This window comes from Vidua chalybeata, chromosome 6 (genome assembly GCF_026979565.1).
Source record: "Vidua chalybeata isolate OUT-0048 chromosome 6, bVidCha1 merged haplotype, whole genome shotgun sequence".
Lineage (NCBI taxonomy): Eukaryota > Metazoa > Chordata > Aves > Passeriformes > Viduidae > Vidua > Vidua chalybeata.
Genome location: NC_071535.1, coordinates 10,698,486 through 10,721,937, shown reverse-complemented (window position 1 = coordinate 10,721,937; position 23,452 = coordinate 10,698,486). Strand labels below are relative to the sequence as shown.

The 23,452-nt window shown below is 46.7% G+C and overlaps 1 long non-coding RNA gene across 1 annotated transcript; it reads left to right on the top strand.

The window, feature by feature from the left end:
• The first annotated feature begins 288 nt into the window (after nucleotides 1-288).
• On the top strand, nucleotides 289-22,490 carry LOC128789631 (uncharacterized). Its single transcript, XR_008431488.1, has 4 exons — nucleotides 289-464; nucleotides 11,559-11,659; nucleotides 17,892-17,986; nucleotides 22,110-22,490. It is a non-coding gene; the product is annotated as an uncharacterized LOC128789631 (long non-coding RNA).
• Nucleotides 22,491-23,452: the final 962 nt, after the last annotated feature.

Below are 23,452 nucleotides of genomic sequence, written 5' to 3'. Positions count from 1 at the left end.
TGTGGCCGCTGCTGGAGGCTCTCTGTGCCTCCAGCTCCACTAGAGGGCAATGTGATGTGCCGTGGGGACGGCAGCGGGCCGGGCGGGAGCGGCGCGGCTGCGCCTGGAGGGGACGGTGGCGGCACCGGCCCGGCCGTGCCGGGCGAGGGCTCGGCTCACCCCTGAGTGCGACCCAGTGCTGCGGCCTGAGCATCTCCTGCTCGCTGCCAACCCAGTGCAGAGACGGGACGGGGCCTGACAGTCAGTGAATGCCACCGAAAAGGGGGGGGGGGGGGGGCGGGGGTAAAGCCCCAGGGACTCCCGAGCAGTGCTGAGATGGCAAAGCAAAGGCGTGGGTGGGGGATGGATGTCACGTACAAGCACGTTCCTGCTGCGAGCAGAGGAGCCTGCCCTGGACACATCTCCTTCAGGACATGTCAGGGATGATTGTTCTGTGCCTTGAGCACAGTCCAGTGTGCTGGGAGGTGAGGCTCTCTGTCACAAGTTGTCTGCTCTCCCTGGGGTGGGGGGGAGGTGGCTGCAGGGAGCCCTTTGTTCTCATAGGGTCTGGGAGATTGTATTTTACTTAATATATTGAAGATAATAGAGGATCAGTTTCCTTTCCTGGTCTGGGTAAGGTTTGTTATAACATCACTCTGTTGTGTGGCTTCTCCTGGGAGTCCTGAGTTTCTTTTTTCGTTTTTGTTTACTGAATGTGGTGGCTATCTGATTGTCTGTGCTTCCTTACACGTGATCAGGCACAACAGAACGAGCAGGAGTGGGCCCAGACTGAAATGGAGGCAGGGGAAAGCTCCAGACCAGTGACCAGACTAAGTGTGGGGTAGAGAGCTGGGTGGGGAGGGGTGGGTGACCGGGTTCCTTCACTGAAGAAAAGCTCCAGGCTTTGCCAGTAGTGAGGCCAGCATTGGCAAGCAGCTGTGGCAGCTGGCCAGCAGCTGTGTGGTGTAGCTATGAAGTGCCCACACCTTTGGATATGGATTGTGGGCTGCAAGCTGATTGCTCCCCTGACCCTTCCTCTGCAGAGGGTCATTCTGCTCCAGGCCAAATGCTGTCCCAACTGTTACAGTGGCTGAACAACACATTGCTTTTCTTTAGGGAAAAAAAACAAGAAGATGACCTGAGGGAGTCTAGAGCTACTCTAAATGTGGATTTGGGGTTTAAGGCCAAGTCTCCTTAGAAGGTTCAGGGGGGGTGTGCTTTGGCAGCAGACTAATGCTTCAACAGTGACTCTTGGCATTCTTGCTGCTCTGTCCACCCTGCTTTAAGCTGCCCGTGCTGGGCTGGTCATCGTCCCCAGAGAAGGCTGTGGAGCACTGTGAACCATGCTGGAGGGGCTGTGGGACCCTACCACGGCTCTTGGTGACCAAAAAGCTCTTGAGCCTAGGGTGGCCCTGGCTGTGCCCTAAGCTGGTGTCTGGAATAGACACAGCCAGCACTACGGGCTCCCTGTGGGGGAGGCAACACCACAGCGGCCGCCTGCCCTGCTGGAAATTGCACGTGATAAATTTAACATGGAACCTGCTGCAAGGTGGCATATCAATAAAAAATGTGAATATGCTGACTTTGACACTCCCTCGCATGAAAACTTTGGGAGATGATAAAATGCAGCTGTACTGAGGAGTGACCAAATGAAGTTTGACTTTAGTTATTCTAGGCTTTCTTCAACTTCTGGTAGGTGTTTTCACTGCACTAACACTGTTGTGGCTCTCCTCTCCTCCTGCCCAACACCTTGGGCATGGGCATGTGGGACTTGGTAACCCCTTCCAGAAGGCTGTCAAGAAATCTAAATTAATTCAGCTCAGTACATTATGTCATTTTGTTTTTCTTCTGTGGTTTATTTTTCTTTAATTTCATCTGCTCCAAATTTGGTTACACAGAAATTTCCACTTCAACCCAATCTGTGAGTTTTTGACAGACAGGCTTATTTAAGACCTACAGCTGGAAGAAGTAATTAAGGTTTCACTGAAAATGCAACTTCTTGACCTAAGGCAAAAATACTAAATTTCAACTTAGTTTTACTTTATAATCTCAGCTTCACCTTCATAGCTGTGTAACATTTTATTGCTGATGGTGGGAACAGGGCTCTTGTATCCTCCTTTTGTTTTTGTAGTGGGAGCTCACAAAGGTATAAAAAGCCCCTGAGAACCCATTTCCCTCCCTTCACAAAGCAAAGCCTATGATGGGGGCAAATATATATATATATATATATATATATATATATATATATATATATATATATATTTCTATTTAGGGTGCTGCAAACAAGCACTTTTAAATGTTCCCTTCCACTGTAGGACTGGTGGGTGAGGTGGTGAGGTGGCCAGGGTTTGTCCTTTTTTCCTTTTTTCACCAGGACTGGGATAAGTTGTCTCATGATGCCTGAATCTTGTATTGCTGAGCTGAGCTTTGGAGCTTCCAGCCTTTAAACCCTTCTGTGTCATACCTGCCCCAGGTCAGCTCTGGCCCTTGGAGTTCTAAAAGTGCTACCAGCCCCTCACCCAGCACTGGGAGTAGGGATGGGAAGGGAAGCTGTGCCTTGCCTGCATCTCCCTGAGAGCAATTGCCATGCCAGAGGTGGGGGGAGGTTTAGGCCTGGCTCAGGGTGAGGGTGTGTAAAACTCACACTACAGCTGCCTGGAAATATGGCCAAATGGGAATATACCCAATCCTTTTTAAAATTCAATAAAGCAAGAAAGTAGTGTGGGATCTTTAGAAAATCAGATGTTGCCATTTTGTCACAGAAGAGCATTCCACGCTGTCTTTTTATTAACTTGCAGGCATTCTTGAACAGCCTTCTCTTGTCGTCCCTCCTTCTTCCCCCCCAGCCTTTCTAAAGGTTTTCCTGGAAAGAGTGGACAAGGAAATGGCTGATGCTCAATGGAAAACTAAAAGCCAACTGTTTTGGAATGGCTTACAGGAACAAACCTTGCTCTATTTGTCTGGGAAAACTTTACTTAGTTAACTCTCTTGGATGAATCACTGCTGTTAGCAGGAAAGCACTGCTGGTCTCGTCTCTATGGCATCCTCTTGCACCCGTACCTCATCTCCAGAATATGTGCTGTTAATCCTATCTGGAGCCTGTTACTGCCTTAGAATTCTCCCTTTTTGGCTGGACAGGGTTGCTGCTACTGTTTATTAACAAGCACAGTTAAAATATGCTGCTGTTTTTTGCCTTGTGCCGTGATGCAGATTTGTCTGACCCCAGCACCAGGAGCTGGATGAGAGGAGAGCCACGAGCTTGGTTTTCAGTGCAGTGAATAGCTGCTCCTGGAGCCTGGATCACTGCTGTCACAACCCCCTTGCTACAGAGCAGTGGTACAGCAGAAGCTCCCGCTGCACATCCACAGCGGCTTAAAACATTCTGACAAGTAAACTGTATGGGCTGGCTTGATGCACGATCAGATAGAGTTTGTCAGGGCTGCTCCAGCCTCCTGGGTCATTGGAAATTACCCATCTTCCCACAGCTGGCATGGCCCTGGCACGTAGCTCCCAGCCAGCTGCAGTGCTCAGGGGAATCCAGGCCCCCTGTGCTTGTACCTGACCAGGACCAGTTTTGGACTGGGGGGGACCTGCTGGTGCTCACACCTGGTGAGGGTGATGCCATGGCTGGAGTGAGCAAGGCCTGTTCCACCCTGCAGCTGGCAAATGCTGCGAAGGAACAATATTTTAGGTGGGCAGGGATGCAGATCCCAGGGAACTGCCAATGTGCTGGCTAACCCAGCCCAGGCAAAGCTTTGCTGAGGCATCGATCACTGACCCTGCCCTGGGGAGGAGCTGGTGTGGTTCTCAGCCTTCATGAACCCAGAGGCAGCTGAAGGGGTGCAGATCTATCCCTGTCAGAATCAGAAGTGCAGTATTTGTGGAAGAGGAGATGGATTGTGTTTGCTCAGCAGTCCCAGGGGAAGCTGTGTCCTGGGGAGTAGAGAGTGGGAGGCAAAGGGAAAAAACAGAGAGCAATTTAAAGGAGTCCTTCATTCACTGCCTGTGCTGTGAGGTCAGTGAGGAGGCTGTTTGGGAGCTTATGGCACTGCTGCTGCATTGTGGCATTTGCTAACACAGCTTCTAAATCCAAGGGGGGAGAGAGAGAAAGAAAATTCAAAATAAACAGAAAGTTTTGGTTTAATAGAAAATAAAATCTGTTAGATGCAAAAAATGGGAATAACTTTCTCCCTGTCAAAATACTTTTTGATAGAGTTTTGTGGGCAGACTGCCTCATTTTCATCCGTTTTGCAATAAAAAGCACCCGACTTCTCACCGGGACTGGCTCTGGCAATATCCCTCAGTGACGCATTTGCAGTTGGCAGGGGAAGGAGGGAGAAGGTTCATGTGGGGTCAAACACATCCCAAACGGGTGTTCCTCCAAGCGGGAAGAGCTGCAGTGCAGAGATGCAGCTGCGGCGGCTCGTTGTCCTTGGAAAGGCCCTGCAGGGCTGGGGAGGGACAATAGTGTTCCTGTGCCAGCTCCCCTGTGTGTTCAGCAGAGCCCTTCTCTGGGTTTTGGTCCCACTGGCTCCCTGTGGGCTCCGTGTGGTTTGAGGAGGGGCTGTGATGAGCTGGGGCAAATCTTTCTGCCAGGGCTGTTCTCTGTGGGCTTTGGGTGATGCTTGGGTAGAGTTGGCTGTGTGTTTACATGACTCAACACCCAGTTCCTCAGTGACCTCCTGGAAGTGTGATACCTGCTCTTCCCTACAGCCTTTAGGGCAGCCTGGAAAGAGGCAATGTCTGGGTGTCAAAAGCAGTGCTGGCCAAAATCCAGTGTTTGTGTTCCCTTCCTATGTCCTCAGGTGGATTTATGTGTATGAGCCACACTGCTGCTGCCAGATAAGTGATGGCTCAATGTTTCAAATGTTAAAAAAAAATCTACTTTTCTTGTTCTAAATGATTTCCAAACAGGAGCTAATTGTCTAGATGATTCCCCTTGTACCAGAGAGTTCATCTTCCCATGTTCAGCACAGGGTCTAGTCCAGTAGTAGGGCTTTGGTTGCTTTGGCAAGTAGTGATGATCAGGGGGAAGAATGACAGTGATGTTGAAACAAAATACACTGAGCTGGACTGGTTTTCTTTGCAGGCATTTTGTTTTCTGACAGCTGCAGAACTCTTTGCCTGAGGATCCCGTGTTGAGAAAAATACCCCTGGGAAAAGCAGTTCAAAGTCATTTTTGGGAGAAGAAACTTTCTTCCAGTCCAGCTTTGACAAAAGCACACACATAGACCAAAACCCCTCTGACCTCTCCCAGCAATGGGCTGGACTCCTCAGAAGCCACAAGCCTTCCTTTCTCCAATTCTTAACTAGAACCATCCCAGATACCAAGGGTTTGGCATCTGAATCATACAATTTGTCAGTGACCTGTGCTATTTGGAGACTTGGGAACGTGCCACCAGGATGCAGAGCAAGGCTCTGTTTATAAGTCATGCTGCTGCTGTAACATATATCCTCGAGGGCAGGTCTCATGAACATCAGCTCTGAGATGAAATGCTCCCCTGTGGCTGTTCCCCCTGCCAGGGAGAGATGCACAGCCCTTCCTGGACCATGCTGGTTGTGGTTTGGGACTGCAGTGGAGTTTTCATGCAGAGCTGGGGACTCTGGGGGAGGAGGGCACCCAGCCTGGCTGTGCTCAGAGCTGCTTTTGGCCTGACCTGCTGGTAATGATTTGACCTCCTCTTAATTAAGGGAGTGAGCCCTGGTTGGGGTGATCATCATCGCAGTGGCTCCTCGCTGGTGCTGAGCCGTGCAGGGCAGCGGTGTGGGGATGCAGATTGGATTGCTTTCTGAGCAGGAGTATTTTAATAGGGGTTGCTGGAGCCCACACAGACCTCTGGATGCACTGAGCGGCCTCTTGATCCCAGGAGGGCATTAAAGGCAACCCTAGAAGGGAAAATGGCAGGACAGGGGGGCTAGGAAGTCATGCGAAGGGAGGCAGAAAAGATGTTTACCAAGGGCCTAATTAGCACAAGTGAAGAAATGCTAATAGGGTGAAGAGAGACTGGGAAGGAAGGGGAGAGCTGTGTGTATGTAGAGACCAGCTGGTGGAGAGAAACCAGATGAAAGGGAAGAAACCAGAAACAGGAGAGGAGCAGGGATGGGAAAACAGGAGGTGGGAGGCAGAGAAGGAAGGCAGGAGGGTTAGTTATTTTGAGGGACTTTTTCAGCAGAAGAAATTTAAGGTTAGGGGAAATGGCATCTGTGGAAAGTAGAGAGGTGAGTCAAACTGAGGGAGGAAAACCTGTGCTTTAATATTTCTCTTCTCCAGGAAGAGGAGAAAATGGTTTCAGGATAGCTGTGTGCTTGGTTACAGTGAGAGGAAAACCCAGATAGTCAGAGCAAGAAAAAGACCAAGGTCCATAATGAACAACAAAAGAACAAAGGAACAGAAGGAAGCCCTTTGGTAACTGGTTGCAGAGAGAATGCAATTAGATTTTCTTTTCCCCACGAAGCAGGGTAGAAGTGGGCTCAGCTCTCCTTCTCTCTCTGAGTAACCCTGAGGTGGCTGTTTTGCTGTTTCTCTGTTGATTATGCTGCTGTGGGGTTACATCCATGCTGTGCATATGTGAGCAGAGCTTGTCCATGGAGCTGTTTCCCATTTCCAGCCTCTCCTGCAGGGCTGGCTATGGGCACTGGCTGTGCCTGGGGCTGCAGCCCCAGCACAGGGTTCAGGAAGCCATGTTGTGATGGGGTGCTCTCCCTTCACAGCGGCGCCCCAAGGAAGCTAAACCTTAGCTGCAGCCTCTCCTGCTCCATGTCCCAGCTGCGTGCCAGGTGAGAACTCAGTTTTAATTACTGAGCAATAACCTTTCTCACTCTCCCTTTGGAGCCACTGCTGTTGAACTGTGCTGGTGTGCATTGCTCAGGATGCTGAGCCCCTTTGTGCATCTGCCATGCCCAGACCACACAGCCAGGAAAGAAACACACAGCAGGGAAAGCCCAGACCACGGAGACATGGCTGTGGTGGGACCATCTCTGCTGCTGGGCACAGCTAAGACAGGGAGCAGGCAGGTTTCTCTTGTTTGTTTGTTTCTTTCTGCAATATCGACCCTCTATAATTCCAGTAACATGGGTGTAATCATGTCTAGAGGGCTCAGTAGCCCTCTTCCCCAGTAGCTCTTCTTCCCCAGTTTGTACAGCAGTACTATAGGCAGAGGAACCTGGGTCTGATTCAAGAAACTGCCTTGGCAGCACAGGCTCTGCTCATACCTGATGGCTGGGCACTTGCAGAACAGCACTTGTTGGCCTGGAAACTCGATTGTAGGAATCCTTTGGTGTGTGTGGTTTTTTTTGCAACATTTTGGCGTTCTTGATGTGAATTTCTGACAGACCTGGTGAAAATGTTTAACATCTTCCACACCACTTAAAACATCCCCCTGCCTCTCTTCCCCTTACTGTAGTGGGGGGTTTTGTAAAATAGAATGAGAACTACCCTTGTGGTCTATCAGAGGTGCTAATGGAAGCAGAAATAGTTTTGCATTTTAATGCACTTCTGGACAGATTTGGTTCTGTGTGAGGTTTGCACACAGCAGAGAGGGGGAAAATGTCTGTTAAGCAGAAATCTTTATCAAAATAATGAAACCATAATACAGGCCCAAATCCTGCTCCTTGTCACCACCCAAGTAATCATGTGGAACCAAATGCATGTGCCACTCCTGCAGGAATCTCTACATCGGCTGTGGTGGTGGTGCAAGTCAGGAGTGACCCCAAAAAGTCAAAGCATCACCTTTCTGCTTGTGCCCTGCATGGGGAAGGCACAGTATGTGCTGTGAGGTCAGGGATGTGAGCATGGTGTGGTCCTGCACATACCAGCCCCCAGGGCAGGACTCCACAGCCAAGGGGGAATCACTCCTGGGTGGTGTCATGTTTCCCTGTTTGGGGGGATCCCCCCACCTCTGCAGCTGTCCTACAGGACAGCGGGGCTGGTTTGCTGCCCTTGCTGCAGAGGGAACCATTGTGCAATCATGGCTTTGCCTTTGATGGGGGAAGGGAAAATCCAGGACTGGGCAAAACTGAAAGCAAGGTGATCCCAGGTGAGTGGAGTGAATCTTGTCTGAGGACATAAGGGATGGCAGTGGCCATGGGTGTTGTGAGAAAATCCTCCTTCAGTGGGCATCTCTGCCATAATGTAGCTGCACTTCAGGCAAAAGGCACATCTGATTTGGCAACAGATAAAGGCTAACTGAAACTCTTCTTGTTTATTTTTCTTAGTTTTACAGCTCATAATTGGAGTGGCTGGGTTTCCTCCACAAAAAATGCAAAATTTAATGACATTGAAACAGCTGAAAGGTAAAGCAAAGTAAAGCTGAACAGTTCCCTGTTTTTCTAAAAATTTCAGACTTTCAGACTTCAAACTTTTCTTCTGTTTTTACTCAATCTTTATTAATTTTAATTAAAAACCTGAAAATCGTGGTTCAGTACCAAATCAAGCATTTAATTTCACATTAAACTGAAGTGCCAGTAGCAATAGTAATCATATAAACAGCCATTTTCATAATACAAAGAAAGGGACATGCTGAGGCTGGAGATCTTGTTTGGAATGGGGGACTCAGCCCTGGTGACAGCAGCAAGAACACAAGTGCAGGCAGTGGTCTGTCCCTTTCATTGACATGAGTAAGATCAAACAGTCAAATTGTACAGTCACAAGCCTTACAGAGGGTGAGGCCCTTCTGGGATGGAATAAGGAAACTACAGCCCCTCCTTTTCAGCCTTTAACAGCACTTCAAGGCCCTGGATCACACTTCTCTCCTACCAGTTATAGAAGGCCAAAGTGGTTTTGCTTGGTGAAAAGAAAAACATACCCAAAGCCTCAGAAGAAAATACCAAACTCCCTCCCCCTGCTGAATTAGGTATTTTTTATAGGATGACATTTTGAGGGAAGCAAACATCATGAGAGCCATGAGCACTGAGAGATCTGTATGTGATATGTGATAAACTGAAACCATAGCAGTTTTGGGTGGTTTAACTGTTTTAGCAGGCAGATGCTGGGGGGTGGGAGGATGTGGGGATGTACTTAAATTCCTGCTGCCCTTATGGACTGAGCAGAGTGGGAGCAGGTGGGGCCCTGAGCTCCTCTCCTCATGGGAGTGAGCAGGGAACAGGACCAGTGCTTGCCTTGCCCTGGGCTCTGCCCATTGCCTTCACCCTGGGTGGTTTTGTTTCCTGTGCTGTGGTGGAGAGGTTCACAGGCAGCAGTTCTTACCAGGCATCAGTTGTGGACCACAAAGTGAGTCAGGTCAATAGTCTCACTGCTGTGATGTCCTTTTGGTTAGCATGGTGTCTTGGTGGCCAGATCCAGGTGTCATATCAGCTGCCCTTGGCTGGAGACTGAGCCAGGCTTGGCCCCTCTTGGTAGTGACAAAGTTTTCTACAGCATCCCATTATTGGTGACTTCTCCTTTGCATCAGACACAGACAACAGACTTGTTGGTTTTCCTCTGCCAGAGGAGAAGCAGCTAGAGATGCAAATCTGCACAGCCAGGTGAAGAGCACAGCCCCCCGTGGATGTCAGGGCCCTCACAGGTCTCCAAAGATCTCTCCAGTATTCAGGTCATGAATCCTTGTAATAAAACCACACTTGCTTCACTCTTCCCCTCCATCTTTAGAATGAAAAGAATTTGTGAAGGTAAAACCACACTACTTCCAAGTCCTCTTCTTGATCCCATTTTGGTGCAGGGAGAGTGCTTCCCCACTGTTTTATAACTAAAGGCTGAAGGATTATGTTCAGCCTTTGACTATCCAGTTCCCTTTCTTCACTCCTTCAGGCAGCATCACTTTGTGTGAAACTTGCTGGAGGTGACTTGGGCCAGTTCTGTGCTGTGGATCTCAGAGATGGTGCCTGGCAGCCTGCCTGCCTGATGGTCAGACAGGAACTTTCTCAAGCACTGTATCAATAAAAATGGATGTATAGACTGTTCCTGGCCTTATAAAGCAAAAAAATACTTTCACTGTACCGCTTATTTTTATTTTTATTGTTACCTTTGCAAGCACACGTGGCAGTATGACAGGACAAAGGCTGTGCCAGGAGGTGCAGATATCACACTGCTCAACACAGTGAATCTTTCACCATTTTGGTCAAAAGCATTCTTAAAAGTGAAGAAAACCCTAGCACTGGCTTGAAGCACAGAGCATTTACATTTCACTTTGTTCCTGAGGCCAACTTAGATACCAGCTGCCCCCGCAGCAGAAATGTGCCTGAGCTGCCCATTTTTGGCACAGCTGAGACCCCTAAACAGGGCAAGTGTCAGAGACCACCAGCTCCACCCTTGCACTGCCCCTTCTTGCTACCAGAGGGTGCTGGCATGTCCTGATAATCCATTACTGTTTGATGTAATTGAAGGAAAATGCTGTATTTATCTTCTGCTCAACTAAGCTCAGTTTGAAGAAAAGTTTCTGCTCTCACAGCTTGAGGAGAACCTGCCCAGAGAGGTTAACGGCAGAAGATGTTTATACAGGAATGGAGCTTCCCAAGGAAGGAGCTGGGTGGAGAAGTCTCCTCTAGCTGTCACTTTAATTTCCTGTTTTTAAATGGTCAGTCCCTGCCTTTTAAGAAGGTGTGTTGGGTGAGAGCTTTGCCATTTGTGGTGGTGTGAAGAGAATAAACTGATGCCTCTGGCCCCTCTCAGGGAAGTCAGAAGCCCAACATCTGCCAAGGGCTGGGGGGTCTTGTCTTTGCAAAGCAGCAAAGCAGTCTGGCTGGGGGCCCCTGTAGTTTAACAATGGGAGGGCTGTGCCAGCGATGAGGGAGGCTTGTCCTACCTTCTGTGCTGCCCAGTGTGATGTGTGCCCTGCCAGAGCCATGGGACAGGTGGTGTGGTTACCCCAAGGGCTCCTGAACCTTCTTCCCCTCTCACCCCCACACAGAGGTTGCACCCAGCCCTGTAGCAGCACCCAAACCTCTTATGGATCTCCAGTAGTGTCATGTCAACCTTCTAGCCAGGAACTAGAATGGAAGAAGACACGCGGGTCATCTTCTGGAATGATGTTGTTTTGCTTCCAGATGCCAAGCCAAATTTATGCATCAGCACAGCTTCTTTCCCCATCCTGAAAGCCTGAGAGAAATTGTTCCACTGCTCTTCTGCAGAAGTCACCTTGGAGGAGTGGGGACCTAAGGAGTTTTGGGGCACAATTACCTGTGTAAAGACACCAGCAACAGCTTGGAAGATAGATGTGAGCCAGTAGACTTGAGAGGTCATTCCTGCTGCCCATGGTACCGGACTGTGGTTGGAAGTATGGATGGACCAGGGTTATTTGTACCAGTGAAGATTGCATTATAAAAGTGGTAGCAGGATGCTTAACATAAGGGATTATCCAGTGCAGCTGACCTGCACCAGGGGCAGCCCTTCAGAGGCCTGGCATGGGGTGCCAGGCAGCTCCCAAGTTGTCCCAAGTGAAGCCATTATTCTAGTTGGACTGTACTGTAAGATATGGGGTTTGCTGTGTTAGTGGGATGCGATCAGAAATGCCTGTGTAGGAGACACAAACAAAAGTAATTTTGCAGTTTTTCACAATTTGACTAATACTTCTGGGAAGATAAATGGGCTTCTGATGGTGAAGCTTATTAAAAATTTCTTCCAGGTAGCTGCATCCTGTCGTGTCCTGCCCTGACCCTGCATGGCTTTCACTGTCACCAGCTGTCCCTTGCTCTTGCCTTGTGAGCTATGTGAAACAAACCAAGAGTAAGTACAGCATGAAAGTGTGAATGGCCTGTGCTGCAGGCCACCCTTGGGCTCCCTCCAAGAGCAGAAGCCAAGAGTCAGAGGCTCTGGAGGCCTGTGCCAGCTCCAGGAGGGACAACCTGCTCCACACACCTGCAAAAACCTTGTGTGGCTGGGGGCACCAGGCCCCCGGCGCTCACTAAAGCAGCCAGTGTGGAGGGGGGCAGAGGAAAGCAAATCCTCTAAGGTCTCTCTGTAGTTTTCAAATAGATGGACTTGGACTTCAAGGCAAGCAGAGCCCACTGAGCATCCTGCCCTCTTCCCAGGGGACCATAGGAATGGGGATGATCTTCCTCAGCTTTCTCATGTGGTGCCTCAGAAAGTCTGTTGATGCTGCTCAAAGTCTGGGTCTGGCTGGCTGCAAAAAGTGTTGTCCAGCTTTTGTTCCCTTGGCTTTGCTTTTCTCTTTGTTCTCAACTCTTTATTTCTTTTTCCTACTGGGTAAAGCAAGTGTTTGAATCTCCAGCAAATGCAGACTTTAGGCAATTTAACATAACCATGGCTCCCCTGCAGTTGGAAGAAGCCAGCAGAAGGACTGTGCTGAACTGCAGTGACTTGGTGGGCCTTTGTTGGTGTTCACCAACTGGATGTGGCAGGCAGTGAGAGCAGTTGCCTGCTGCCACCAGCTCATGTTCCCTGTGCTCGTGCTGCCTCCCTCTCTGGCAGAGACACAGGTCTCTGTATATGAAGATGTGTGTGTATATATATATTAAAAATATATTTATCATAATGTGTGACAGAAGCAAGATTAGGTTTACCTTTGGGTATCCGTGGTTTTTCTGGCCCTGTGATAATTTGACCTCTCCCAGCTCTGCAAGGAGAGGAAGCTGACTGAATGTTTATTACATTTGTAGATTACGTATGTCCATCTACGGCGTATGTTTACAACAAATTTATAGAGCCCTATAAAGGGGCTAACAGGCATTATATTTAATTAATGTGGCAGAAATTATATCATTGTAATAACTGCCTGGCCTTTAGAGGTAAAACTTAGTGCCAGGGATTCCCAGATGAATCATCTCTGATAAGAAGCAGAAATGACATAGGCCATATATTGTATGGTGAATTTGTTTGGATTGGTACCTTTAGGGTATTCAGCCTTGCCAAGTCTCTGTGGTGCTGACACCGTTTATTACACATTTTCATTTATTAAGAGATTATTTGACTGCAGTTTGTTGTTTTATTGTACAGCAGGTGATAATTTTACACTAAATTAACTGTAACATCTCTGTTAGGAACAGGCCAAAGAGACTTCTTGCTATGATGCTAAATACTAAGTAATGGCTTTTATTCATCAGGGGAGTAATTTACTGCCATGTGCAGGGCTTGAATAAGACTTTCCACTTACCTGTTATTAGTCTGTGCATGTTCAGGTTAGGGTTAATGGTCTTGTGCCAACACAGGCTCCCTCTTAAAAACAGATATCTGTGCTAAAATGTCACAGTTTTCTGCTTTCAGGCTGGACTAAAAAAATTATTTGATGCTACTAAATCTACACACAGGCAGAGAAATGGCTACTGAGGTCTGGAGATGGGTGATGCTTGTTATGTCAATCTATGAACTGGTGGGATTTTAGCATCAGAAGAGGTTACAGATGGGCAGGCAAAGAAGTGAAAGCTCCTTGCACAGTTTGACTCTTCAGTAAAAAAGAAAGATGTTGTTTCCATCCCTGGCTTAAATATTTGTTATTTCAACCAAATAAATAATTCAACCAGAAAATAATTTTCAAACCCTTTATGAAAACAAAGGAAAAAATAAGCAACAATAACAATGCCTCTTTTCCCCACAGAAATTAATAACTTTTGAAGGAAAAGTATTTATTCAAAGCCCTTTTTTCCATTTAAAATAGATTACAGATGAAAATAATTTGCCTATCCCTTAATGAAGTCCATTATACCAGACTAGTTTCATAGTCTGTCTCACACAGATACCGTTGAGTTAAGCTTTGTGCTGGGAGATGGGAATTCCACACCAAATTGAATTGGAGACTCAAGCAGGAACAATTATGGCTGCAAATTATTAAAGCTTTGCTATATTGGAAATTCACAGCGTGCTCATAGCGGTAACTTACTATTTAGAAGAACCATACTACAAAGCTAAAAAAATAGAGGAAAAAACTAGAACCATATTGCTTTGATCACAAGTCCATGTTTAAAGAAACCAATAATCGGCAAAATAATCCCCTTCCCAACTGTGCCGTGGATTAGCTTTGGTTAATGCTAACACTGCCTTTATATGGAACACATCAAGGGAAAAATTATCAAATAAAATCTAGGGCTGCCTAAGTAATTCACAGTAAATAATGTGCTGGAGGGAAGCCCCTGACACACTCACACACACACACTGTCACTCTTGTTCTCACTTAGGACTTTTCTGTGAGCCAGCTCTGCCTCTGAGTGCAGGGTGAGCGACAGCTTCCCGAGCAGGCGGCTCTGAGTCACACACATCTGTTCTGACTGGACAAGCACATCAAGTGTTGTATTTCCAGCTACTGGAAGGATGATCAGAGCTCCTAAATTAGCTGTCCAGTGTGAGTTTTTTTATGATTAGTTATTCCAAGTTGTCTTCTGGGGAATATTTTCTGGGCCTTCTTTTAAAATTTGCTGCTCAGATTGCTCTGCAGCAAGCTTGTTAGCTGTAGTGCTCATGGAAAGTTGCTCCCAGAGCAATGTGCATCCATATGCTGAGGATATGAAATAATATTCCTAACTACTTTTTTTGCAGTATTCCCCAGATCTACTGAATGGATATGCCTCTTTTATTTATTTGAGGGTGTTACTGATTTTAGATGAGGGAATGTAAGACTGTATAAGTGGATGTTGTCTTGTTGCCTTTTGGGAATGACATCTGATTTCTGCTCCCCTTCCCCATTTTTTTTGGAGTCTCTGTTTTCTGCAGAGGGAATGTACAGAAAATTTCAAGCTCATCCTTAATCTGGGATTTGTTGTGGTTTTTTTTTTTTTTTTTTTTTTTTAAGAGCAGGAGCAATGCCAGCCTATGAAACAAAACTCTCCCAGGCCCCAGGCCTGGAAATTAAGTGTTAATGAGTGGGAGGCTCTACCCATGCATCCCAGCTTGGGTGTGAACATTTGAGGAAAAAACCTGCCCATTTGAGAGTGGAGGAGGTGCGTGGCACTCTATGGACACCACAAGCACAGCTGCATACAAGGGACACTTGAGAATGAATCCTTTGCTGGACAGCTACAAAAGCTGCTGCTCCTAAAGCCACCAATGCAAAAATGATGAGCAAATCTGGAAATAAACTGAGATTCAAACAAATCTTTTGTGTATAGTCAACGTATTTTTTTGGGCATAGGTGTGGTTTTAAATGTGTTCAATCCTTCCGAGGGAGTTTCAGTCACTGTGTTTTTAGAGGGATGTGGTCTTGTGCCTGCCCTGCCTCAGCACTAGCCCAGTGATGTCCATCCCTGTGGATTTTAGGCAGCATACAAAGCACAAGGTGAGCTTGTAAAGCCCTGAGAGATCCCTGAGTGAGGGCTGTTCTGCAGGACCCATGGAGATTACAAATCCTGTTGTGTTCAGGCAGGATTGCAAACGCTGAGGTGAGCTGGCATGAGTGACATGAACATCAACTAGATCATGTCTATTTTTAACACCCAGCAAGATCATTAGAACCAATACTGTTATCATCTCTAGGGCTAAACCCCCTCTAAAAGGAGAAGGTATTGTGGGACACCCCCTACAAAATGATGCTTGGAGGTTACACCACAGTATATGCTACTGCATTACATTTCTACCCTTCTACCATCACTGTAGCCTGTTCAAAGAACTGTAACCACCAGCTGATAACCACTTTACAAATGAAAACCTCGATTTTATTTGATGGTGTAAGACTTGTGAAGAAAATGAGGGAAGAACATAGAACAGAATAAATTTTATTAGTCGAGTAGATGTGGCAGAATAATTACAATTTCTGGGAGAGTGTGGAGAACAGTGTAAGAAGGCTGGAAAAGAAATAGCAGCTTAAAATGTGATTGTCTGTTTGGGGTGATAGTAAAGTCAAAAGTGCCATTTCCAGTCTAAAATCCCTATATCCAATACTAAAGAGCATTAGAGCCTAAATAAGGATTTGAATACAAATGTCTTCCAGCTCACCACAAAATTAAAGGATCTGTTCCAGGACATACAGTGTCTGCATGAAGAGACGCCCCTAGATCTATGCCTTTGAAGCTTAAGTTTTAATTTGGGATTAAAAAAAAAAAAAAAAAGTTGCACAGGGCCCTGCAGGAGTCTGACACAGTATCCTAGAAGAGATCCTGTGCTGCTGAGGGCTCGAGCAGAGCAGGACTGGGGGTCTTGCCACTTGCCTGCGCTGGAGAAGGAACACTGCCCATGGTGATGCTGCTGATGCAAGAGTGATTCAGCTGTGAACATGGAAAGAAGTGCTGAATATGAGAGAGAAGGGGGAATCCAGGGCAGGCAGGATGGCACACAGGCTGGCTGAGTCCTGCTGATGCTGGTCTTAAAGCCAAACACACATGGTTTGAATTAAGGCTGGCCTCCCTCTGTCCAAATGCATTGCAGATTATGAATGATGTGGGTTTTGCATGGGTAATTTTTTCTTTTTCATCTCAGTATAAGGTAGCCCAGGAGACACCATCATGTATGATGTGAGCATTTTTCTTGTGCTCTGTGTTTGATTTAATCAAAAGAGCTTTCTTAGCAGCCTGGATACACTGGGTGACCACTTCTACTATTCTCAGCATTTTGCAACATGATTATTTTGCCAGTCCTCTTTTATGTGCAGGCTTGAGTGCACTCAGAAGCATCAGGCACAGCTCATTGATTTAGGGTCATCTGATCTGGGATAAAATAAGACAGTGGGTAGCTTTTACCATTGTGTCTTCACCTCCTGGTGTAGACAGGGCTGGAAGCAGGGCTGCCTTCAGCAGGAGCCCATGGGTGCCCCTGTCGAACAAGACTCCTCAGTGCTGCACTGCTGTGTCCCAGCAGCAGTGCTGGCAGAGTCCCTAATGCAGGGCATTTCTTAGCTGGACTGCTGGGAGCTGAGGCTGGCCCACGGCTCCAGTGGTGGCCCATGGCTCCCATGGTGTCTCACTGTCATGGTTTGTGGCCTCTCTGGGGTTGTCCCCAGGCAGGTGTCACAGACCCAGCAGCACCAGGAGGCTCTGCCTCAGGCTGACAGTGGGGATTTGCTGCCCTGCCTCACTGATGCTCTGCCAGCTGCCCAGTTCCTCTGCGAGCAGTCCTGAGATTGGGGTTTGTTTTTATTTATTCCATTACATAAAATATTCAAAATTGGAAAAAAACCCCAACCTACACCAACATCAGGAAAGCCCCCCAATATCCAAAGGTGTTTCCAGAGCAGGATATTTCCCATTTGCTCCTGCTGGGCAGCGTTGCTGTCCCTTTGTCCCGTGGTGCAGTGCTTTCCATTTTGAGGTCTGATGTTCTTGGGTCAGACCTGGATGCAGGAGCCTGTCCAAATTAGGGGCCTGCTAAGCCTGGTTCATGGACCACTTGCCCTCTCCAAAGTGAGTATATGTAAATTCACTAATTGTATTCCTTGTCTTTTCGGAGCTTGTTGTGCAACTCAAGATTGGTTTCTGAGTCATCCTGCTGTGAGTCCCAAGTCCTGCAGGGAGATGTGCCAGTATGAGGCATATTAGTGAAAAGATCGAGTAAAGGGGCCGGTGACTTCATTTTAGCCAGTGGGAGAATTTGTACAACGCAGCTCAGCTTGGGCTCTGAGGTCAAGGAGCCTTTGGTGAGGGGCAGCTGAGAGCAGACAAGGGTTAATTTTTTCACCTGGAAGAGCTGCATTTTCCTGAAGAGGAAAGAGCCTCTGAATCTCTCCTGTGAGCTTTGGAAAACATTTTGAAATTTTTTTTCTTCTTCAAATAAAGAATTCATTAAGTTTTCTGTTCCTCTGAGTCCCTGTGCTTCCCATTCCCAGAGGCATAATATTGAGCCTAATCACCAACTAGAACAACTGAGGCCTTTATTTTGGTGTAAAGCTGCATGAAAAAAGAAAGTCCCCTGTGTATGCAGCTGTAACACTTGCATAATTTTAAGAAATATGGAGAAACTCACAACTGATTTCCAAATCTGCGTTTTCCTTTTTCCTATAATGAGTGTGATGCATAATTTACACAGGCAAGAAAATGTAGGAAGCTGATTATTTTTTTTCTTTGTGTTTGTTTTCATTCAGTTACAGAACGGCTGGAACTGCAGAAAGCTGAGATAAGAGCCCTACCCCTTCCTTGGTGCAGTGAGCACGATATGAAGGATGAAGAGGAACTCAAGGTACAACCACCAGGACTTAGCTGGGTCTTTCCAGCAGTTATCAAAAACAAATATGTCTTGTCTGTTTCCTGTCTTGAAAAGGAGGAGCATGAGAGCCATGGAATGAAATGCGTAGTGAATTTGGGGGCAATCACAGCCTCAGACACTGAGATACCTGGCCACACCCACAGCTCTGGCAATAAACTGCTGACTACAAGGAATATTATAAAAATTCCTCCCTGGATGCCATAGACATGTTGATGGTTTTGCATATGTTGAAAACTCCCTGGCTAATGACATATTTCCTCTTTGGGCTGACTCATGAGCTGCTTCTCCTTGTTGCTATGAAAGTTGGAAGCACTTCAACGTTGTATGCTGCAAGTACATTTCATGAAAGGAGAGGAAAATCTCAGTATTATTTCTGGATTCACAGATTTGACCCTTTCACTTTTGCAGTCAGTGAGCTCTGCCACTTTGACATTTATTAAATAGCTTGTTAGTGGCAGAAGGAATGGCAATAAAATTTGTGTGTATAATTTAAAGCAAACAATCTCTGCTCTTAATCCGGCTTTCAAGGCCTGAAGTAAACAACTGCATTTCAAGGCAATGCTACTGAGAAAAGGAAAGGTCTGTTGGGTGCTACTTGCTTTTAAGCATTGAGACAAAGTGTTTAACAGCCTAAAAGCTCTAAGTCCTGCTTGTTCTGGGGAGATAACAGCTCCACTAATTAGATGATCAAATATTACTTTATTGGTAAATTCTTGTATTAGCCTGGAATGGCTTGTGCTTGCTTGTGAGACATGTAACTCAATTCTTTTGAGCATTTATAATATTCTATAATATAATACAGATTATTTAATGTAAGTGCCATAATTCTCTAATTTAAGTGATATTTGCATCAATGTTGTATGTAGATTATGACCTAGTTCAGGGTATTTATCTGAGCTGATTTTCAGCAGCTCTCAGGGAAAAAATAAAATGTCCAAGATTGACACAATGTCGAACGTTGTTTTCTGTCCCTCACCAGGACAGGTGAGACTCGTGAGTCTGAGTACATGAGCTCATTTTGAGTTAGCACCATGCCAGCACATGAGCAGAGGGAAATGTGAGGAAAAAGAGGCTGGATAAAGCCCTAAGGGCTGCTGACACAGAGACCAGGAGCCGACCTGGCTCCACTGCATCTGACTCCTGAGCAGGGGCAGTTTATATGGAGATGGACAGCACCTTCCTCTGTGTCTGCTTGCCCTGGTGCACTGGTGGTTAAACCACCCATGAGCTGCTGATGGCCAGAGGTTACAGCCTCCGGGCTTAAGGGAAACTAAAATCGCTGCTAATTCACCTTGAAATGTGAAAAGTAGGCAGAGTGCTCAGGGGTGCAACCAGAGCCAGAGTGGGGAGCTGGGGGCACACACAGTGGCTGAGTTCTGCCAGCAGAAGCCACTTGGCCCTCGAGCCAGCACCAGGCTGTCTTGCAGGGACGTGGGCTGCACAGACTGGAATCGCTGGTGGATTTAAATCAGTCCTAGCATTTCACAACCTCTCCCTGCAGCTCCCTATGCAGGGCCCCTATACATTTGTATACCATACAGCTCTTCACAGCATGCAGTACTTTTAACACATAACATACATGTTTATCTCAAAGCAGGATAGACATCAATTAACACTGCTCGTTAATGAGGGCACAATCAACTTGCATAACCTTGAACCACTGAATGCACACAGTGATGTATGAATGAGAGGTTAACTGCAGATGACAGCTCATTTCTTTTTGCTCTTCTGCCCAGAACATCCTGCCAATACACACATTATAAATAACATGTTCTCATGATGGTAATGGGGGGGGCATTTCAGGAGCAAGCATTGCTTTTTTTTTTTTTTTAGGAGTGATTACATGACATTAGGGGGTTCAGCTTTAATACCATCTGTTACCTTGGCTGCTGGGATCAGCTGTTTCCACTGCAGGATCTCCATTGCTGGTACCCTTGACCACAGCCCAGTTCTGCGTTCTGAATTAGAGAGTTGAATGTGAAACAAATTAACATAAATACCTACAGAAAAGGGCAAGTAGCGTTTTTGATGTGCCTGAGACACGGATGCCCATGTGACTCACAGTTCACGACTCACAGAGTGGTGTCATTCGTAATTCGTGTAAGCGCTCACTTGCTCACCCACACACGCCCGTGTTATAGCCTGCTTTTCCATGCAAAGCACTCAGCCAGCCACACAGCCCAGTTAGCAACACGCTATCTCTGCTCTCACACACTCTGCCACACCAGTGTTCCTTCTGTGGGGAATATATTTACTTGCTGTAAGGAGCCATCTAGTGAGGGTTTACTGCACATAAAATTAAAGTAACTGCTTCTTTACTGTTTGCTGGCAATACAGAAAGAAAACATGCTTATTTCTTCCCCTCCACGTTCTCCTTGCCACGCTTAAGGTGCAGCAAAAGCAAACGTCTTGAGCAGGTGAGGCTGTGCAGGACCGAACGCCGATTCCCCGGCTGTCCCTGTGCAAAGCTCAGGAGCACGTGTGCTCACCCTGGCTCAGCTCTGCTCTCCGGGGACCCGCACGGAGCCAGCACAGTCCCCAGGGAGCTGCCCTGTGCGCCGGCAAGAGCGAAAGCCAAGTGTGTGGGTGGAGAGCACAGGGAAGGGCCGGGCTCGGCAGAAGGCGAAGGCCGTAGACTCGGTGCCGCTGCGGTGTGCGGGAGCTGGCGGCACAGCCAGCCGGGGACGGTGCCCACGTCAGGCAGGCAGCGATGGCATCGCTGCGAGCTTAGCTTAATGGGCAGAAGGCTGAGCCACAGCCTCCGTCAGCACACAGATAAAAGAGCAGCGTTTGAATGGTGGGCACTTCTTGCGAGTTTGCTTTTCAGGTTTGTTTTGTTCTTTAGAGAACGACGAGCTCGTGCAGATGGAAATGCGAGAGTAGAGTTGAGAGCATCTGTGCACTGCAGAAAGCTGAAGTTACTGTTCCTGGAGCATCAAAAGCACAGCTACAGTGCAAATTCATATTGTTAGGAACTGTACAGTCCGCAGAGGGTCCAAGCACACCAAGTTAAATATTAAGCCCTCACCCAGGGAAATGACAGCAGCTTTGCCACAGGTTAGAAATAAGATTTTGTGTTGTGCTCTGAAATTTTCCCCAGTGAGCGCAGCTGGGTGCAGGGACAGGGCAGAGGACCAGCATCACTGCCTGTTTCAGGTGTGCTGAAACAGTCTCCGGACTAAAACAGGGCAGGCACTGGGGTATCCATCGAGGTGTGCCTGGATGCTCCACAGCAGGCCATGTGCTGGAGTCTCCATCGTGACATTCACTGAGGGGGCTCCTCTGGTCCCTGCCAGCCTCCTGGGGGGGAGTTTGCAAGCAAGCGAGCAGCTGCACAGCACTTGGAGCAGCCTCATGCTGTGCTGGCACTGGAGTAATCCTCCCCATCTCCTGCCTGCCTGTTTGCAGCTCTGGCTCTTAGCAGGCAGCCTTTCTGCTCCTTGATAGCTCAGCTCTTGCTCTCCCACGTTGTCCTCAGTGCAATTCCCTTAGGGACAACTGGCCAGCCCTCAATGGGAGAGCTCCAGCTCCGTGGCATACTGGAGGAAAGAGATGCTGAGACGTTTGACACTGTGATACACAATAAACAGGACAGTCATAGCTACAGTGCATATCAGGATAGGCAAAGTAATCCAACTTTTATAAACAAGCCCGTATTCTACAAAATCCAGACACTCTTTCATGCATAAGAAAATGCCCTGAATTATGAATGTCTGCCATTTTACAATAACTATTCCTTGCTTTTAATTTTTTCCTTGAAAATCCAATATTTTTTTTTTTTTACAGTGAGAAAATCCCCCTTTTTAGTCAGTGGAAATTATTTGACTACATCAATGATTAATAGGTTTAATATAATAGCTGCAATGGAAATTTAGAAAGCAAACAAGCCAAACAGAGCTGAATGGATTTGGTATAATGATTTCATTAGGGATTTTTAAAAGTTTGCTTTATACTTGCAGTTTGTTGTTAGAAAGAATTGGCTGAATTCAGTCAAAATGGTTTGTTCTTTGTCTGTCCGTGGTCACCATAGCTACCATTTCAATCTGTTAACATATGTGGTATTATTTTGTTCCTTTCTCTTAAACTCTGTTCACAGATGCTGTCAAGATTTCCCTTTGTACATATCTGATCGGTTCATGCCAGGTTTGGCTCCGTGCCTGTCCAGGGAAGAGCCTCTATCATCAGGACAAGGTGGTTCAGCACTGGCTGCAGCAATGGAGACAGGATTAGAAGCTGGGGTGGGGATGGCTCCTACTCACTAAGGCATGGGATCTGTGAGAAATACCATGGGAAGACATTGTCAGAGGTGTACCTTTTTCTGGAGAGGTGGGTATTCCCTGGATGTGCTGTGGCAGCTCCTTGGTTGCCATAAATCAGTATAAATGCATTTGTTTTAGTGGAGGTGTCGTGTCTGCTGGTAGTCAGGCCCTGTGATGTTGCTCATTACACAGGTTTTGGGTAAGGAGCCAAGAGATGAAGGGAGGCACGGCTACAACATTTTAAATAAATAAGTAATAAGACTGTACAGCCTCTGTTCTTTTGCTTTTTCCAGTCTTAGAAAAGGTTCAAAGGATGGAGGTATATCCACTCTGTGCTATGGAGGGGATTGGAATATTTAATGAAGATCAGATTATCCACATTTTGCATTTTAATTGGCATTGAGTGAGGAAAAAAAATCAGTTTTTTCTATTGCTGAATGTGAAGGCGATTGAGATGGCTTAATTTTCTTTCCAGCTGTGAAGCAGGCAGGTAAATATATTGATGTATGGATGCAGTACAGTTTATAGTGAAGCTGTAAGAGAAATCAGTCTGGAAAATACACAATTTCCTTCCAACAAAGCACTTACAGTAGAGAGTAAAGTTAAGTCTATATATTTATATTTTTAAGAACATAAAAGCATTTATTTAAAGCTCTGTGGCTCTGATTTTTCAGAGCCACTGAGCACCCTGCTCTCTGGTTTCTTTTAACTGGAGATGTAGATTTTCAGCATTTCTGGCAGCCAGGCCCCCTTTACTAATGCCTGCAGAGAGTAGCTGGAGAAAGTGTGAGAAACATTATTGTAATGAGGGGCTAATTCTGCCTCTTCTTCCTGCCTCAGTGCAGATGAAAGAGTGCCTGCAAGTCGTGTTATGTGCACAGGAAAAGGGAATTCTGATTACTGACTCTGGCTCCCCAGGGGCAGGGATGATCTCCTAGCACAACTCACAGTAAGTCACATCTGCATTTCCAGTATAAGGCCCCTTTTTAAGGACTCCTAGTTTAGCTATAAAAAGTCACTTAGCATGCATGAATAGAAACCAAATTGACAAGATAGACCATAACTGCTCTGAAAGGGCCATTAGTTCCTGTCATATGAAAAATCCACATTTTTAAAAAGCAAGTATTATTCACATTTGCACAACAGGCTGTAACTGTTCCTTCTAAGTCATTATAGACTG